The sequence below is a fragment of the Anomaloglossus baeobatrachus genome, chromosome 9 (assembly GCF_048569485.1).
Source record: "Anomaloglossus baeobatrachus isolate aAnoBae1 chromosome 9, aAnoBae1.hap1, whole genome shotgun sequence".
Lineage (NCBI taxonomy): Eukaryota > Metazoa > Chordata > Amphibia > Anura > Aromobatidae > Anomaloglossus > Anomaloglossus baeobatrachus.
The window spans coordinates 50,243,286-50,261,987 of NC_134361.1; the positions used below are offsets into that span (position 1 = coordinate 50,243,286).

An 18,702-nucleotide genomic window follows, 5' to 3' on the forward strand; every position below is an offset into this window, starting at 1 on the left:
GATAATAAAAGGTAATAGTGGACACATTTAGTGCTGACCATCGGTAGTATCGAGGGTCAGAACCATATGCACTGTTATCAGCACTCACATGGGTATGTGCAGTAGTGATTGCTGTAATATACAATGTAAGAAAATGTTATAGAAAGGTGTACATTTACAGCACAAAGTATTGTTTACATAGACTGTAATGTAAAAATATCTAGGGCAGGTGTATATGAAAAACGCCTAAATCGAGACATGATAGATAGAAAATAGAAAGTTTTTACATGTGCAAGGGAAGACCTGTGCTCACATGAGACGCCAGCCCCAACGCGCACGTTTCGGCGCCACCTTCGTTAAACGCCCCTGCAATAATGAAGCCAAACAGTAGGTATACCCCTGGGGGACATGTGCATTCAGTGAAGCACACATTACTAAAAGTTAAGCCTTAGGATGATGCAGTTTTACAAACCCACAGTCTAAAGCTAAAGATATTCAGGTAGGACAAAGTTATGACATTTTCATTAGTTTTACTTAGAATGCAACTTGAGAAAAACGTACAGAAACTACTACTTGCAATATGAACCTTCAAACATACAGCATTTCCACCTTTGAACATGCATTGTACTGCAGAGCTGAATTCATAATTCTGCAAGCTTCCAATCTTAAACATTCCTGCACAGAACCCAAGTGGGCAATTTGCGATCTAAAAACCGATAAGGCACTCTTAAGGAAACCTATATGCTAATCTGATGAAAACGTGTCTGATGACGAGCTTGCAAACAGTTTTCTTTGAAGTCCAGCAGAATTGTGAATGCAGCTCTGAAGTGTAATATAGATCCCTGCTATAATACTGGTGTCTATGTATATGGCAGAGGCTACTTGCAAACATCAGGACACTGCTCCGAGCGATACTTATGTACCCCCTATAATCTGGGGGACAACTTAAAAAAGTTGTCCGCTTTTAGGGACATTTTTTGTTTACTTAAATGCATGTATTTGGGGCTAAAAATTATTTTTGCTATTTGGTTTCATTCAAAATGTTGCACGTTTTGGATTTTACAGGCTCTTTGCTTACCGCACATTCAACTTTGTGGTCTGTGATCATAAATCAGCTGATAGAAAAGAAGTTACAAAGAAGGAGCTCACTGAAGGATTCTCAGTTAACTCATTCTCCAGCCAGCACTAGCCAGTGCAGCACGGAGGCTATAAAAGTCAAACGGTGAAACATTTTTAATGAATCCCCATTACTAAAATGGAAATATATGCATGTAAATGGCACCTGTCAGAATCTTCTACACCCCCGAACCAATTATATGTCTATGTTGCCCTTTAAAGTATAAGCAAGATGGTGTCATTATGACCTGAAAATAATGATTATATTTTGAAGTTATCTATATAAGTGCAATAGGGTGAGGCGAGGCCCCTCCAGCTCCGCAGCCCCACGCTGTGTTCCCTCTCCACTGGTTGATTGACAGGTCGTTGGCTCCAATACACGGCAGGGAACACAGCTGAGGAGCTGGATGTGCAATGTCACGCCCTAATGCACTCCCAGGCACACACATATCTATAGACACTGTATATAGTGTGCGCTGTCACTTATTAACCCATTCTTCTCCGGTCTTCATGTAACTACACTACAGAATCAGCTGCTCATACAAGGAATCCCGGTATCTAAGCATTCACACCCCGCACCATATCATTTAGATACCATCTTCTCTACGTGCCAAAAAACAAAGACAGGGATATGTGTCCAAGCCAAGGACGGTGCACAAGGCAACCATGGAATAACCTGATCAGGAGTGCACAGATGTAGCAGAGCCATTTCTGTATGGCCCCTGACAAATCCATCTCTGCATTGTTCTGCTATACAATTGCACAGATGTAGCAGAGCCTTTTTGTAAGACACCTGACAAACCCATCTCTGCATTGTTGTGATACACAATTGCACAGATGTAGCAGAGCCATTTTTCTACAACCCTGACAAACCCATCTCTGCATTGTTCTACTGTACAACTGTGCAGATGTAGCAGAGCCATTTTTGGACGACCATGACAAACCCATCTCTGCATTGTTTCAATACACAACTGCACAGATGTAGCAGAGCTATTTTTGTATGACCCTGAGAAACCCATCTCTACATTGGTCTTCTATACAACTGCACAGATGTAGCAGAGCCATTTTTGTACGACCCTGACAAACCCATCTCTGCATTGTTCCTATATACAATAGCATATATGTAGCACAGCCATTTCTGCACCACCCCTGACAAACCCATCTCTGCACTGTTCCGATACATAGCATAGATGTAGCAGAGCCATTTCTATATGACCCTGACAAACCCATCTCTGCATTGTTCTGCTGTAGTTTTGTACAGATCTAGCAGAGCCATTTCTGTACGACCCTGCAGAATTGCATGAAGAGAACTGTAGTCAGATGTCAGTGGATGCTGGGAGTTGTAGTTCAGTTTTCTCTTTCTGTCCATGTCTATTCACAGTCGTGTGTTCCAGACGTTTCCACTATAAATCATATGCTGTATATATAGAGAGCATAGTCATAAAATCTAATTTACCGAAAATATCTATTAGGGTGTATGGGCGTCAACCGCTCCGAAAATATTATGTGCCGTTAACCTTTTCAATGCCAACGCCGCATATCTAAAGATTCCCATAAAATACATTAGTCTCTAATAAACCGGAACTTTAAAGGGTCATAAAACCTAATAATATCTGTAACCCATAAAGATGCAGATTACAATCGTTCACACATGTTCCTCAGCGCTGGAGATGTGCGACATAAAGCTAGGGTCATCGGGGCAGGGAGAACATTGACGGCTCCACTTGCCTAATGAATTGGCTGATAACAGGGGACAATAGCTGAGCCTCAATTTTGCAAATTGGTGGCAGATTGATGGTCAGATGGTTATGGAAAACATGGGGTAACGTGTCCGGACGTTCTGCACAAATGAATGCAAAGCGAAATGTAGTGGACAGGATTTCCACCCTTGTAAGCATATAGGCATAAATCCATAGACCCATATGAATATATGGGAAGAAGATGGAGGTCGGCATGGATATAACCACCGTACGTTATTACGAGCGTTCTGTATTTTCAGCCATATCCCTTTATCGACCTACAAACACCTTAATACGATGAGAATTTTTTTTTCGGAATCCGATTTTACCTGCGCTGTGAGGTCTTACAAATCCTGAGGTGTCTTAAAACTGCAGACCTCGGTCTTGTTGAGTAATCCCAGTCCAGGCGTGTCTGTAGTATCGGTCTCCGGAGCTGTCAGGTCGATGTGACTCAGGGTTACCTGTGCGAGCTCTGACAGAAGAAGATGTGCTCTACTGAAAAACGGCCAAGCCCAGGTTTGAGGACTGGGAGGAGCGGAGGGAGCTGTGCCCTTCAGGGAACCAAACAGGTTTGTCCTACTAAATTCCTCCGTCCTCATCTTTCTCTTTCTCTAAGTGGGCATAGCTGCCACATTCTTCACATTCTCACCGAAGGCGTCATTGCTGACCCAGTGTCCTGGAAACAAACATCTAGCTCTTTTTTTTTTTCTTGTTTAGTCATTGACCATCCATGGTCAGGTTGAAGGATTTTAACCATTGCGGAGGATTATAGATTTTTCCACCACAAACCAGTTTAGCAGCTTTGAGGAACACAACACACTAAACTTCATTGCAGAATCTATGACAGATCTATAAAAAATGCTTCTTGTCACCAACATTGTCACATGGAGACACCATGTTTTGTTCATCGGGGTTTCTACAGGTTCAAGTGTAAACTACGATGAGCCTGACTAAAGAGTCATGAGGTATCCGGGGTGGAGAGTTGATCTCGTCAATCATTAAGGATGGCTCACTGTTCTCATCAAAGATCTTGGTTCTCACAAGGGTGAAGGTTGGTGGTCCAGACTCTAAAGCCTGCTTTACATGTTACGATTTAGCATATGATATCGTATGCGATCGTAATCGCCCCCATCGTATGTGCGGCACGTTCAATTTGTTGAATGTGCCGCACACACGATTATTTACCGTCACACGTACTTACCCGTCCATATGACCTCGATGTGGGCGGCGAACATCCACTTCCTGGAGTGGGAGGGACGTTCAGCGTCACATCGACGTCACACGGCAGCCGGCCAATAGAAGCAGAGGGGCGGAAATGAGCGGGACGTAAACACCCCGTCGACCTCCTTCCTTCCGCATTGCTGGCGGGAGCCACGGGATGCAGGTAAGCTGCTGTTCATCGTTCCCGGGGTGTCACACACTGCGATGTCTGCTATCCCGGGTACGATGAACAATCTGATGTTCAATTTTTAGGAATTGAACAACGTGCATGCGATGAACATTTTACCGTTCAATCGCAATCGCACGTAGCTGTTACACGCTACAATGTAACTTACGATGCCGGATGTGCGTCACTTACGACGTGACCCCGCCGACACATTGTAAGATATATTGTAGCGTGTAAAGCGCCCTTTAGGGCCTCCATAGACATTAGACTAAAGTTGGCTGGAGACGTTGATGTTAGCCAACAGTCCATTGTGTACCAGAGGATGGCTCACTTTTCTCATCAAAGAGCCCATTTCTCAAAAAGGGTGGAGGCTGGTGGTCCAGACTCTTAGGACCTCCATAGATATTAGACTAAAGTTGGCTGAAGAGGTTGATGTTGGCCAACGGTCCATTGTGTAACGGAGAATGGCTCACTGTTCTTATTCAAGTTTCCAGCTCTCACAAGGGTGAAGGTTGGTGGTCCAGACTCTTAGGACCTCCATAGATATTAAACTAAAGTTGGCTGAAGCCGTTGATGTTGACCAACAGTCCATTGTGTACCTGAGGATTGCTCACTGTTCTCATCAAATATCCCGTTTCTCAAAAGGGTGTAAATTGGTGGTTCAGACTCTAAAGCGGGCTTTACACACTGCGATATCGGTCCCGATATCGCTAGTGTGGGTACCCGCCCCATCTGTTGCGCGACACGGGCAAATCGCTGCCCGTGCCGCACAACATCGCCCAGACCCGTCACACATACTTACCTGCCCGGCGACGTCGCTGTGACCGGCGAACCGCCTCCTAAGGGGGCAGTCCGTGCGGCGTCACAGCGACGTCACTGAGCGGCCGCCCAATAGCAGCCGAGGGGCGGAGCTGAGCGGGACGTAACATCCCGCCCACCTCCTTCCTTCCGCATAGCGGCCGGGAGGCAGGTAAGGAGAGCTTCCTCGTTCCTGCAGTGTCACACGGAGCGATGTGTGCTGCCGCAGGAACGAGGAACAACCTCGTTTCTGCTGCAGTAACGATTTTTGAGAATGGACCCCCATGTCACCGATGAGCGATTTTGCACGTTTTTGCAACGATGCAAAATCGCTCATCGGTGTCACACGCAACGGCATCGCTAATGCGGCCGGATGTGCGTCACCAATTCTGTGACCCCAACGAGTTCGCATTAGCAATGTCGTAGCGTGTAAAGCCCCCTTTAGGGCCTCCATAGAGATTGGTCTAAAGTTGTCTGAAGTCGTTGATGTTGGCCAACAGCCCATTGTGTATGAGAGAATGGCTCACAGTTCTCAAAAGGGTGGAGGATGATGGTCCAGCCTCTTAGGCTATGTTCGCACGTTGCGTTTTTTCCCGCATTTCTGCAGCGTTTTTAGCAGCAGCGTTTTTGCGCTAAAACGCATGCGTTTTTGTTTTCCAGCAAAGTCTATGGGAAAAGAAGAAAACCTTTTTTTTCTGCAGCGTTTAATTTGCATATTTTGGGTCAAAAACCATGCTGAAAAAGAAGCATGTCGGTTGTTTTTGCCATTTCTGCAGCGTTTCCTTAACATTGGAGTCAATGAGAAATGGCAAAATGCAACCAAAAGCACAATTCCTGCGTTTTTTATGCTTTTTACCTGCTTTTCCACTGTGTTTTTGGCTCCAAAAATGCATGCTTTCCTGGCCAAAAATCAAAGGGTTCTAATGTTCCTTTACACACACACAATAACCGAAAATTTAAATGCTAAAAAAATAATAAACTTTACCTATTTTTCTGTTAAAATGTGCATAACCACTATTATTTCATTAAAATTGTTAATTTTCCATATAGTTTTATTAAAAGTTAATTTTATACTTTTTTTTCTCTTTTTTCATTCTTTTTGACTATTTCAACTTTATTTCTCAGTGTCTTGATCTACAAAACGCATCTGCAAAAAAGCAGGTGAAAACGCACTAAAAACACGGTAAATACGCATGCGTTTTTAGCGCTAAAAAATGGTCAAAAGCCATTTGGTCAAAAACCAAGGGAAGGAAAACGTGCAGAATAAACTGCAGGTACTCCGACGTAACGTGCGCACATAGCCTTAGGGGTACTTTGTACAGTACGACATCGCAGCTGCGATGTCGGTGGGGTCAAATCGAAAGTGACGCACTTCCGGCGTCGCTGTTGACATCGGAGTATGTGAATCCTTTTTGATATGATTGAGCGCAAAAGCGTCGTAATTGTATCATTGGTGTAGTGTCGGTCATTTTCATAATTTCGCGGCAGCGTCGGTACGATGTTGTTCCTCATTTTTGCGGCAGCACACATCGCTGTGTGAGAAGCAGGAGCGAGGAACATCTGCTTACCTGCGTCACCGCGGCCCACGCCGGCTATGTGGAAGGACGGAGGTGGGCGGGATGTTTACGTCCCGCTCATCTCCGCTGCTCCGCTTCTATTGGCTGCCTGCCGTGTGACGTCGCTGTGACGCCGCACGACCCTCCCCCTTAGTAAGAAGGCGGGTCGCCGGCCACAGCGACGTCGCAGGGCAGGTGAGTGCATGTGAAGCTGCCGTAGCGATAATGTTTGCTACGGCAGCAATCACAAGATATCGCATGTGCGACGGGGGCGGGGACTATCGCTGCAGCATCGGTAACACATTGTTACTGATCTCGCAGCGTGCAAAGCCCGCCTTAGGGCCTCCATAGATACTAGACTAAAGTTGGCTGAAGCCGTTGATGTTGGCCAACAGTCTATTGGGTTCGAGACCTCTCGACTGACCAACAGATGACCTTGGAGGAAAAAAGGTTGCGCAGTTCCACTTTTTAGGCTCAACCAGTCTGCTTTTCAGTAGGTAAGCCATTCTTTGCTGCCTATCCTATGAAAGCACAAGAACAATCTGCTGAACCAAGCGCTCATGTGTATGAGGGAGTCGGGAGAGATTACCGGCAGCTGATGTTCATGGCCAACTGAAGACTTCTGGAGCTGTGCCCCCATATCATTTAGAAATATATACAGTATGTGTCCCTACTATGGGCTGTGTAATGGCAGTGTCTGACTGCAGGGACATGGTCTGATCATACCACAGCTCCTGGGCCGGGGAGGAAGTAAAAGAGTGTACAGACATACAGCACGGGATCACAAATTATTCTCTCTGATGTAAAACATTTTTTAAAAACAGGCAGAGAAATATTTTAACTCACAAAAAGAATCTGCTATTATGCAAATTGTTGTTTTTTTGTGAGGTAAAACTTCACTGGTTTTTAAAAAATGTTTTACCTCACAGAAACCATTATTTGTGATCCCATGCTGTAATATATTGATATCTTTTTTCCGTCCTCCCCTGCCCAGGAGATATGGTGTGATCAGACCATGTCCCTGTACGATCAGACACAGCCATTACACAGCAGGGACACATACAAGATTATCTCAGCACAGGAACATTTTATATAACATTCAGTTGTGGAAATTATTATTATTCCAAATTCTATTGATTAAAATGAACCTTTAACATTAATGTTTTCCATTGGAAAACCTCTTTAAAGAAAGGCATGCGGTGTTCTGCTCCATGAACTGCTTATATCTGATTACGGTGTAAGAAAACTTCAGCTGCTCATTGGGACCCCAACCGGTTTCACCTTTTTAAGATGGGGCTACATGGCAATGTGTCGTATGCCAGCCAGTCTGAACATTGTCGTGCTCTCATGTGAATATTTTAGATCTGTGATTTTACCATCAATAAAAACAGACAAATAGCAGATAATTTGCATGTTGTATTTGAAGTCAATGGCAACCAGTCACAGGAGATCTAACACATGCAAATTTATGTTGCAGGTCACCGTAGGAAATATCTAATTTCACTGCGATTTCAGTGTCACATGACATACGTCGCTGTGTAGCCGACTGTTCAAACCAAGAGTGGGTGGAGATAGATTGAAACATGAGGGGTAGAGAAGGTGGAGCGCACTTACATTTTTGGCCCCGCCCTGATGCAACAAACACCTGTACTTAGTTTGAACAGTCATTCTGTGTGGTCATGTCCCCATACAAATTTTGTATAATATGGAGGGACCCTACACCAAATTTTATTTATTTTTACTGTACGGTATAGATTCACAGACAGCGCTTGTGATTGGTTGCAGTCAGACGCTGTCACACAGGCTGGGGGCGAGTCAGAGAGCAACCTATCACAGACGCCAGGACAGCCAGTAGGCGGGGAAAGCAGCGCATATGTAATGAAAATAATGAGCGGCCCTGGAAGTGAATGAGTGGCTGCGATGGAGCCTTGGTAAGTATTAATCGCTTGCTTCATTCTTATTTTCTTTATTTACTGAGTTGCTGCATCCAGATGAATACCCGGAAACCCTGGCCCGGTGGGCAAAGAAAGAAGTGCATATGCAATGAAGGTAATGAGCGGCCCAGGAAATGAATGGGGGCAGCCTGGAAGCAGTGTACAGCCATGACGGAGCCTCTGTAAGTACAGCTCACCTGCTCCTATCCCTTCTACCAATATTTTTAAAAATCGCCAGATTCTGGTCCCCATAGACTTATATGGGGACCGACATCTGGCCCGGAATCAGATATTTTTTTAAAAAAAAAAAAATAAAATATATAAAACAGACCCGTCGGTCCCAGTTATCTGCGAGACCGCCTATCACTACTCATACTCCTATGTGGTTGGCCCGTTACACCAAAATTAAAAAGGTTTCAGATCACAATAACCTGATATGTACAGGCACATAAACTTTTATATGTTCCCATGTTGTGAATGTGTGTGCGGAAGATCTGCTGCAAATCGCAGTATAGAGAAATCCCATTCACATGCGGCAAAGTAGATTCGTGGCGCAAATCGTGTTGTGCAATGCAAAATGTGATGAAAGAAGGGAATTTTGTTACTTACCGTAAATTCCTTTTCTTCTAGCTCCAATTGGGAGACCCAGACGATTGGGTGTATAGCTACTGCCTCCGGAGGCCACACAAAGCATTACACTAAAAAGTGTAAGGCCCCTCCCCTTCTGGCTATACACCCCCCGTGGGATCACGGGCTGCTCAGTTTTAGTGCTAAAGCAAGAAGGAGGAAAGCCAATAACTGGTTTAAACAAATTCAATCCGAAGGAACCTCGGAGAACTGAAACCGTTCAACATAAACAACATGTATACCCGAAAAAAACAAAAATCCCGAAGGAAACAGGGCGGGTGCTGGGTCTCCCAATTGGAGCTAGAAGAAAAGGAATTTACGGTAAGTAACAAAATTCCCTTCTTCTTCGGCGCTCCATTGGGAGACCCAGACGATTGGGACGTCCAAAAGCAGTCCCTGGGTGGGTAAATTAATACCTCAAGATACCGCTGCAAAACAGCCCTCCTCTACGAGGAGGCAACTGCCGCCTGCAGGACTCTTCTACCTAGGCTGGCGTCCGCCGCCGCGTAGGTATGCACCTGATAATGTTTGGTGAAAGTGTGCAGACTCGACCAGGTAGCTGCCTGGCACACCTGTTGAGCCGTAGCCTGGTGTCGTAACGCCCAGGACGCACCCACGGCTCTGGTAGAATGGGCCTTCAGCCCTGATGGAACCGGAAGCCCAGCAGAACGGTAGGCTTCAAGAATTGGCTCCTTGATCCATCGAGCCAGGGTGGATTTGGAAGCCTGCGACCCTTTGCGCTTTCCAGCGACAAGGACAAAGAGTGCATCTGAGCGGCGCAGTGGCGCCGTGCGGGAAATGTAGATTCTGAGTGCTCTCACCAGATCTAACAAATGCAAATCCTTCTCATACCGATGAACCGGATGAGGACAAAAGGAAGGTAAGGAGATATCCTGATTGAGGTGAAAGGAGGATACCACCTTAGGGAGAAACTCCTGAATCGGGCGCAGCACCACCTTGTCCTGGTGAAACACCAGGAAGGGAGCTTTGGACGACAGCGCTGCCAGTTCGGACACCCTCCGAAGAGACGTAACCGCTACTAGAAAGGCCACTTTCTGTGAGAGTCAAGAAAGTGAAACATCCTTCAGAGGCTCGAAGGGCGGCTTCTGTAGAGCTATGAGAACCCTGTTCAGATCCCATGGATCTAACGGCCGTTTGTACGGCGGGACAATGTGACAAACCCCCTGCAGGAACGTGCGTACCTGAGGAAGTCGTGCTAGGCGCTTCTGAAAGAATACCGATAGCGCTGAGACTTGCCCTTTAAGGGAGCCGAGCGATAAGCCTTTTTCCAAACCAGATTGCAGAAAGGAAAGAAGGGTAGGCAATGCAAATGGCCAGGGGGACACTCCGTGAGCCGAGCACCAGGATAAGAAAATCTTCCACGTCCTGTGATAGATCTTAGCAGACGTGGGTTTCCTAGCTTGTCTCATGGTGGCAACGACCCCTTGAGACAATCCTGAAGACGCTAGGATCCAGGACTCAATGGCCACACAGTCAGGTTCAGGGCCGCAGAATTCAGGTGGAAAAACGGCCCTTGTGACAGTAAGTCTGGCCGGTCTGGTAGCGCCCATGGTTCGCCGACCGTGAGATGCCACAGGTCCGGGTACCACGACCTCCTCGGCCAGTCTGGGGCGACGAGGATGGCGCGGCGGCAATCGGATCTGATCTTGCGTAGCACTCTGGGCAAGAGTGCCAGAGGGGGAAACACATAGGGTAGCTGGAACTGCGACCAATCTTGCACTAAGGCGTCTGCCGCTAGAGCTCTTTGATCGCGAGACCGCGCCATGAAGGTTGGGACCTTGTTGTTGTGCCGAGACGCCATTAGGTCTACGTCCGGCATTCCCCAGCGGCGACAGATCTCCTGAAACACGTCCGGGTGAAGGGACCATTCCCCTGCGTCCATGCCCTGGCGACTGAGAAAGTCTGCTTCCCAATTGTCTACGCCCGGGATGTGAACTGCGGATATGGTGGAGGCCGTGGCTTCCACCCACATCAGAATCCGCCGGACTTCCTGGAAGGCTTGCCGGCTGCGTGTCCCGCCTTGGTGGTTGATGTATGCCACCGCTGTGGAGTTGTCCGACTGAACTCGGATCTGCTTGCCTTCCAGCCACTGCTGGAAGGCTAGTAGGGCTAGATACACTGCCCTGATTTCCAGAACATTGATCTGAAGGGTGGACTCCTGCTGAGTCCAGGTACCCTGAGCCCTGTGGTGGAGAAAAACTGCTCCCCACCCTGACAGACTCGCATCTGTCGTGACCACCTCCCAGGATGGGGGTAGGAAGGACCTCCCCTGTGATAAAGAGGTGGGAAGAAGCCACCACTGAAGAGAGTCCTTGGCCGTCTGGGAAAGGGAGACTTTCTTGTCTAAGGACGTCGACTTCCCGTCCCATTGGCGGAGAATGTCCCATTGAAGCGGGCGCAGATGAAACTGCGCAAACGGGACTGCCTCCATTGCTGCCACCATCTTCCCTAGGAAGTGCATGAGGCGTCTTAAGGGGTGCGACTGGCCTTGAAGGAGAGAATGCACCCCCGTCTGTAGTGAACGCTGTTTGTCCATCGGAAGCTTCACTATCGCTGAGAGAGTATGAAACTCCATGCCAAGATACGTTAGTGATTGTGTCGGTGACAAATTTGACTTCGAAAAGTTGATGATCCACCCGAAAGTCTGGAGAGTCTCCAGCGCAACGTTCAGGCTGTGTTGGCATGCCTCCTGAGAGGGTGCCTTGACAAGTAGATCGTCCAGGTAAGGGATCACCGAGTGTCCCTGCGAGTGCAGGACTGCTACCACTGCTGCCATGACCTTGGTGAAAACCCGTGGGGCTGTCGCCAGACCGAATGGCAGGGCTACGAACTGAAAATGTTCGTCTTCTATCACGAAGCGTAGAAAACGCTGGTGTTCTGGCGCAATCGGCACGTGGAGATAGGCATCTTTGATGTCTATTGATGCCAAGAAATCTCCTTGAGACATTGAGGCAATGACGGAGCGGAGGGATTCCATCCGGAACCGTCTGGTTTTCACGTGCTTGTTGAGCAGTTTTAGGTCCAGAACAGGACGGAAAGAGCCGTCCTTTTTTGGTACCACAAAGAGATTGGAGTAAAAACCTTGACCTTGTTCCTGAAGGGGAACAGGGATCACCACTCCTTCTGCCCTTAGAGAGCCCACCGCCTGCAGAAGAGCATCGGCTCGGTCGGGATGTGGAACAGTTCTGAAGAACCGCGACAGAGGACGAGAACAGAACTCTATCTTGTACCCGTGGGACAAAATGTCTGTTACCCACCGGTCTTTGACCTGTGGCAGCCAAATGTCGCAAAAGCGGGAGAGCCTGCCACCGACCGAGGATGCGGAGGGAGGAGGCCGAAAGTCATGAGGTCGCCGCTTTGGAAGCGGTACCTCCGGCTGCTTTCTTTGGGCGTGAGAGAGCCCGCCAGGAATCTGAGTTCCTCTGCTCCTTCTGAGTCCCTTTGGACGAGGAGAATTGGCCCCTGCCCGAGCCTCGAAAGGATCGAAACCTCGACTGTCCCCTCCTCTGTTGAGGCTTGTTTGATCTGGGCTGAGGTAAGGAGGAATCCTTACCTTTGGACTGTTTAATGATTTCAGCCAATTGCTCACCAAACAGTCTGTCTCCAGATAATGGTAAACTGGTTAAGCATTTTTTGGAAGCAGAATCTGCTTTCCATTCCTTTAGCCACAAGGCTCTGCGTAACACCACAGAGTTGGCGGACGCCATTGAGGTACGGCTCGTAGAGTCCAGGACAGCATTGATAGCATAAGTTGCAAATGCAGACATCTGTGAAGTTAAGGACGCCACTTGCGGCACTGATGGACGTATGACAGAGTCCACTTGCGCCAGACCAGCTGAAATAGCTTGGAGCGCCCACACGGCTGCGAATGCTGGAGCAAACGACGCGCCGATAGCTTCGTAGACAGATTTCAACCAAAGGTCCATCTGCCTGTCATTGGCATCTTTAAGTGAAGCCCCATCTTCCACCGCAACTATGGATCTAGCCGCAAGCTTGGAGATTGGGGGATCCACCTTTGGACACTGGGTCCAGCGTTTGACCACGTCAGGGGGAAAGGGATAACGTGTATCCTTAAGACGTTTGGAGAAGCGCTTATCTGGATAAGCATTGTGTTTCTGGACTGCTTCTCTGAAGTCAGAGTGGTCCAGAAAAGTGCTCAATTTACGCTTAGGATACCTGAAATGGAATTTCTCCTGCTCTGCAGCTGCCTCCTCCGCTGGAGGAGCCTGGGGAGAAATATCCAACAGTTTATTGATGGCCGCTATAAGGTCATTTACCATGGCGTCACCATCAGGGGTATCCGGATTGAAAGCGGTCTCAGGGCTAGACTCCTGATTACCTGCCTCTGTCTCATCATACAGAGAATCTTCTCGCTGAGACCCTGACCAGCGTGATGACGCCGAGGGTCTCTCCCAGCGAGCTCGCTTAGGCTGCCTGGGACTGTCGTCCGAGTCCGAGCCTTCAGCCTGTGATGTCGGGGACCCCCTTGAAGCACGGATAAGTTCCAAGTGAGGGGGACCAAGGGCCAATGAATCAGCAGTACCCATGGTCTGAGTGACCGGCCTGGACTGCAAAGATTCCAGAATTTTTGTCATAGTCACAGACATCTTATCAGCAAAAACAGCAAACTCTGTCCCCGTCACCGGGGCAGGGATCACAGGCGTCTCTGCCTGGGCCACTACTAGCATAGACTCCGGCTGACGAAGTGCCACAGGGACCGAACATTGCACACAATGGGGGTCAGTGGAGCCTGTCGGTAGATCAGCCCCACATACAGTGCAAGCAGCATATGAAGCCCGTGCCTTGGCACCCTTGCTTTTTGCGGACGACATGCTGTTGTCTCCTCAGAGCAATCTAGGGTATAAAGCCAAGAAGCGACCTACAGTGCAATATATATATATATATATATAGGTACCTCCAAAAAGTACACAAAATAACACTGTGGCACTAGTGGGGTCAGCACATATGTGCTGCTTACCGCCCGCTTAAGAGCGGTTGTGTGGTCGCCAGAATCCCCTGTCTGGGTCTCCCCGGGCTATGTCCGTTCTCCAGCCAGACTGCTTGCAGGAATGGCCGCCGGCGTCCTGTGAAGAGGGACGGCCCGTGGGCGTGTTCAGACCAAGAGCGGGAAACTGGCGTCCCACTGTGCCCAGTGAGAGGGCTGGAGTATGTAAATAAGACTCCAGCCCTCGGCGCTGATCATTGGATCGCGTCTCTCCCCTTCCCTGAATGACAGGGTTGGGGGCGGGAACGAACCGTAACTAGGCCGCAAAAGCCGGGGACTAGATTTATGAGCGCTGCCGTCGTAAAAGCACGGCCGGCGCGAAGTCCCCGGCGCACCACAGGTCTCAGCCGCGCCGCAGCTTTCAGTGGCAGTCGGCGCGGTAGTTCCCCACAATAATGCCACTCAGCAAAGCTGTAGTGCATATAACCCCAGCGCACAGCGCTACTGTCCCCGGCGCACTAGAACACCCAGCAACTCTGGCGTGTTCTGTGCCTGTCTGTAGGGGACACAGAGTACCTGAATGTTGCAGGGCCGTGTCCCTGATGGTACCCAGCTCCGTATCCAGCAGGATCTCCGGGTCTGTGGATGGAGCCCGGCCTCAGAGTCTGGAGGCCGGTAAGATCCCACTTCCCCAGAGCCCTTCAGGGGGATGGGGAAGGAAAGCAGCATGTGGGCTCCAGCCTCCGTACCCGCAATGGGTACCTCAACCTTAACAAACACCCGACAAGAGTGGGGTGAGAAGGGAGCATGCTGGGGGCCCAAGTATGGGCCCTCTTTTCTTCCATCCGACATAGTCAGCAGCTACTGCTGACTAAACAGTGGAGCTATGCGTGGATGTCTGACCTCCTTCGCACAAAGCTTGAAAACTGAGCAGCCCGTGATCCCACGGGGGGTGTATAGCCAGAAGGGGAGGGGCCTTACACTTTTTAGTGTAATGCTTTGTGTGGCCTCCGGAGGCAGTAGCTATACACCCAATCGTCTGGGTCTCCCAATGGAGCGCCGAAGAAATCCACTTTTTTGCAGTGAAAATATCTGCTGTACATACCCAAAAAAAAAAAAAAAATAAATAAATAAATAAATAAATAAATAAATAAATAAATATATATATATATATATATATATATATATATATATATATATATATATATATATATATATATATATATATATATATATATATATATATATATATATATATATATATATATATATATATATATATATATATATATATATATATATACACATATACACATATACACATACACACACACAAAGCCCTGAATAAAAATAAACACAAACCTGCACAAACTACAAAGAATATATATTATATTAATAATAATAAATATATTATACACACACATACAGTCAGGGCCAGAAATATTTGGACAGTGACACAAGTTTTATTTTAGCGGTTTACAAAAACATGTTCAGAAATACAATTATATATATAATATGGGCTGAAAGTGCACACTCCCAGCTGCAATATGAGAGTTTTCGCATCCAAATCGGAGAAAGGGTTTAGGAATCATAGCTCTGTAATGCATAGCCTCCTCTTTATCAAGGGACCAAAAGTAATTGGACAAGGGACTCTAAGGGCTGCAATTAACTCTGAAGGAGTCTCCCTCGTTAACCTGTAATCAATGAAGTAGTTAAAAGGTCTGGGGTTGATTACAGGTGTGTGGTTTTGCATTTGGAAGCTGTTGCTGTGACCAGACAACATGCGGTCTAAGGAACTCTCAATTGAGGTGAAGCAGAACATCCTGAGGCTGAAAAAAAAGAAAAAATCCATCAGAGAGATAGCAGACATGCTTGGAGTAGCAAAATCAACAGTCGGGTACATTCTGAGAAAAAAGGAATTGACTGGTGAGCTTGGGAACTCAAAAAGACCTGGGCGTCCACGGATGATAACAGTGGTGGATGATCGCCGCATACTTTCTTTGGTGAAGAACCCGTTCACAACATCAACTGAAGTCCAGAACACTCTCAGTGAAGTAGGTGTATCTGTCTCTAAGTCAACAGTAAAGAGAAGACTCCATGAAAGTAAATACAAAGGGTTCACATCTAGATGCAAACCATTCATCAATTCCAAAAATAGACAGGCCAGAGTTAAATTTGCTGAAAAACACCTCATGAAGCCAGCTCAGTTCTGGAAAAGTATTCTATGGACAGATGAGACAAAGATCAACCTGTACCAGATTGATGGGAAGAAAAAAGTTTGGAGAAGAAAGGGAACGGCACATGATCCAAGGCACACCACATCCTCTGTAAAACATGGTGGAGGCAACGTGATGGCATGGGCATGCATGGCTTTCAATGGCACTGGGTCACTTGTGTTTATTGATGACATAACAGCAGACAAGAGTAGCCGGATGAATTCTGAAGTGTACCGGGATATACTTTCAGCCCAGATTCAGCCAAATGCTGCAAAGTTGATCGGACAGCGCTTCATAGTACAGATGGACAATGACCCCAAGCATACAGCCAAAGCTACCCAGGAGTTCATGAGTGCAAAAAAGTGGAACATTCTGCAATGGCCAAGTCAATCACCAGATCTTAACCCAATTGAGCATGCATTTCACTTGCTCAAATCCAGACTTAAGACGGAAAGACCCACAAACAAGCAAGACCTGAAGGCTGCGGCTGTAAAGGCCTGGCAAAGCATTAAGAAGGAGGAAACCCAGCGTTTGGTGATGTCCATGGGTTCCAGACTTAGGCTCTGTGCGCACTGGGAAATGGAATTTTCTTGAGAAAATTCCGCATCCTCTCAAAGATTACCGCACCCGCGGTAAAAAACCGCGGGAAACCGCACCCGAAAACCGCACGCGGTTTGCCGCGGCTTTACCGCGGTATTGTTCGCGGAATTGCCGCGGTTTTGCCGCGTGCGGGTTGGGATGTGCTTTATTGTATTCAATGCAATAAAGCACATTGAAGAAAAAAAAAAAATACATTTAATTCTGATAGTAGATAGACAGAAGAATAGATAGAGGGATAGATAGATAGACAGACAGATAGATAGAGGGATAGATAGAGGACAGATCGCTGCATTTCCCACGGTCGGCAGTGAGTTCACATTACCGGCCGTGGGAAATGACCGGTAATTACCTCTGCTGTCTGCTGCATTCAGCCTGTGTCTGTGACAGTCGCGGCTGGATGTCAGCAGTGCAGGACGCCGGAGCCGGAGCTGTGGATGTCGGAGCGGTGGATTACGCCGGAGCTTTGTTTGGGGGGGGTTAATAAAATGGTGAACGAGGCTTGTTGGTTTTATTTAAAATAAAGGATTTTTCGGTGTCTGTGTTTTTTTCACTTTACTTACGGGTTGATCATGTCAGCTGTCACATAGACGCTGCCATGATCAAGCCTGGGGTTAATGGCGGTGGTCCCCCATCACCATTAACCCCTTGTATTACCTTGTCACCACTGCTACACGGTGGCAAGAAGAGCCGAGGACACGCCGGCAGTGCCGCATAATGCATGCGACAGTGCCGGGGCAGCTGCGGCTGATATTCTCGGCTGCGGGAGGGGGAGTGAGGCGGGGGACATTACCCCTGCCCCTCTCCCTCCCCAGCCTGAGAATACCGGGCCGCCGCTGTGTGCTTACCTCGGCTGGAAGGTAAATATGCAGCGGAGCCCATGTGCTTTGTTTTCTATATTTCGTTTGTTTTCTATGTGTGTTCTATGTGTCTGTGTCTATGTGTTCTATGTCTGTGATGTGTGTTCTGTGTCTGATGTGTGTGTGTTTACTCTGCACGACTTCCTGTTCCTGTAATGACATCACTTCCCTGCAAAACCGCAAGCAAGTGATGCACATTACCGGAGGTAAACCGCAAAATACCGCAGGGAATAACGCAGGAAAACGCAGTGAACCGCACAGAATTTGCTGCCTGCGTTATTCCCTGCGGGATTTCATGATTAACATTGAGTCAATGGAGTGAAATCCCGCAGCGATGTGCGGAAAAGAAGTGACATGCACTTGTTTTTGCTGCGGGATTCCCGCAGCAAAACATGCAGCTGTCAAATTCCGCCCAGTGCGCACAGGATTTTTCTTCTCCATAGGATTTGCTGGTGATTCACTGCAGAGATGTTATGAACATTTTCTGCAGCGAAACATGCAGCAAATCCGCGGCAAAATCCGCGAAAAATCCGGTAAGTGCGCACATAGCCTTAAGGCAGTGATTGCCTCCAAAAGGATTCGCAACAAAATATTGAAAATAAAAATATTTTGTTTGGCTTTGGTTTATTTGTCCAATTACTTTTGGCCTCCTAAAATGTGGAGTGTTTGTAAAGAAATGTGACAATTCCTACAATTTCTATCAGATATTTTTGTTCAAACCTTCAAATTAAACGTTACAATCTGCACTTGAATTCTGTTGTAGAGGTTTCATTTCAAATCCAATGTGGTGGCATGCAGAGCCCAACTCGCGAAAATTGTGTCACTGTCCAAATATTTCTGGACCTAACTGTATACTGTGTATACATATACAGTATATAATATATATAAAAAAATAAAACAAACGTAAAAGTGACAAAATGCACAAAC

At 47.3% G+C, this 18,702-nt stretch overlaps 1 protein-coding gene across 4 annotated transcripts in view; it reads right to left on the bottom strand.

Annotated features, from left to right (window-relative positions):
- ZNF185 (zinc finger protein 185 with LIM domain) overlaps positions 1 to 3,323 on the bottom strand; it is a 161,384-nt gene extending 158,061 nt beyond the window's left edge. For all 4 annotated transcript variants that reach the window (XM_075323700.1, XM_075323699.1, XM_075323698.1 and 1 more), the window contains exon 1: positions 3,164 to 3,323. The gene's annotated coding sequence lies outside the window, so the exon portion shown is untranslated. The remainder of the gene's footprint in view (positions 1 to 3,163) is intronic.
- Between the last annotated feature and the right edge of the window lie 15,379 nt (positions 3,324 to 18,702).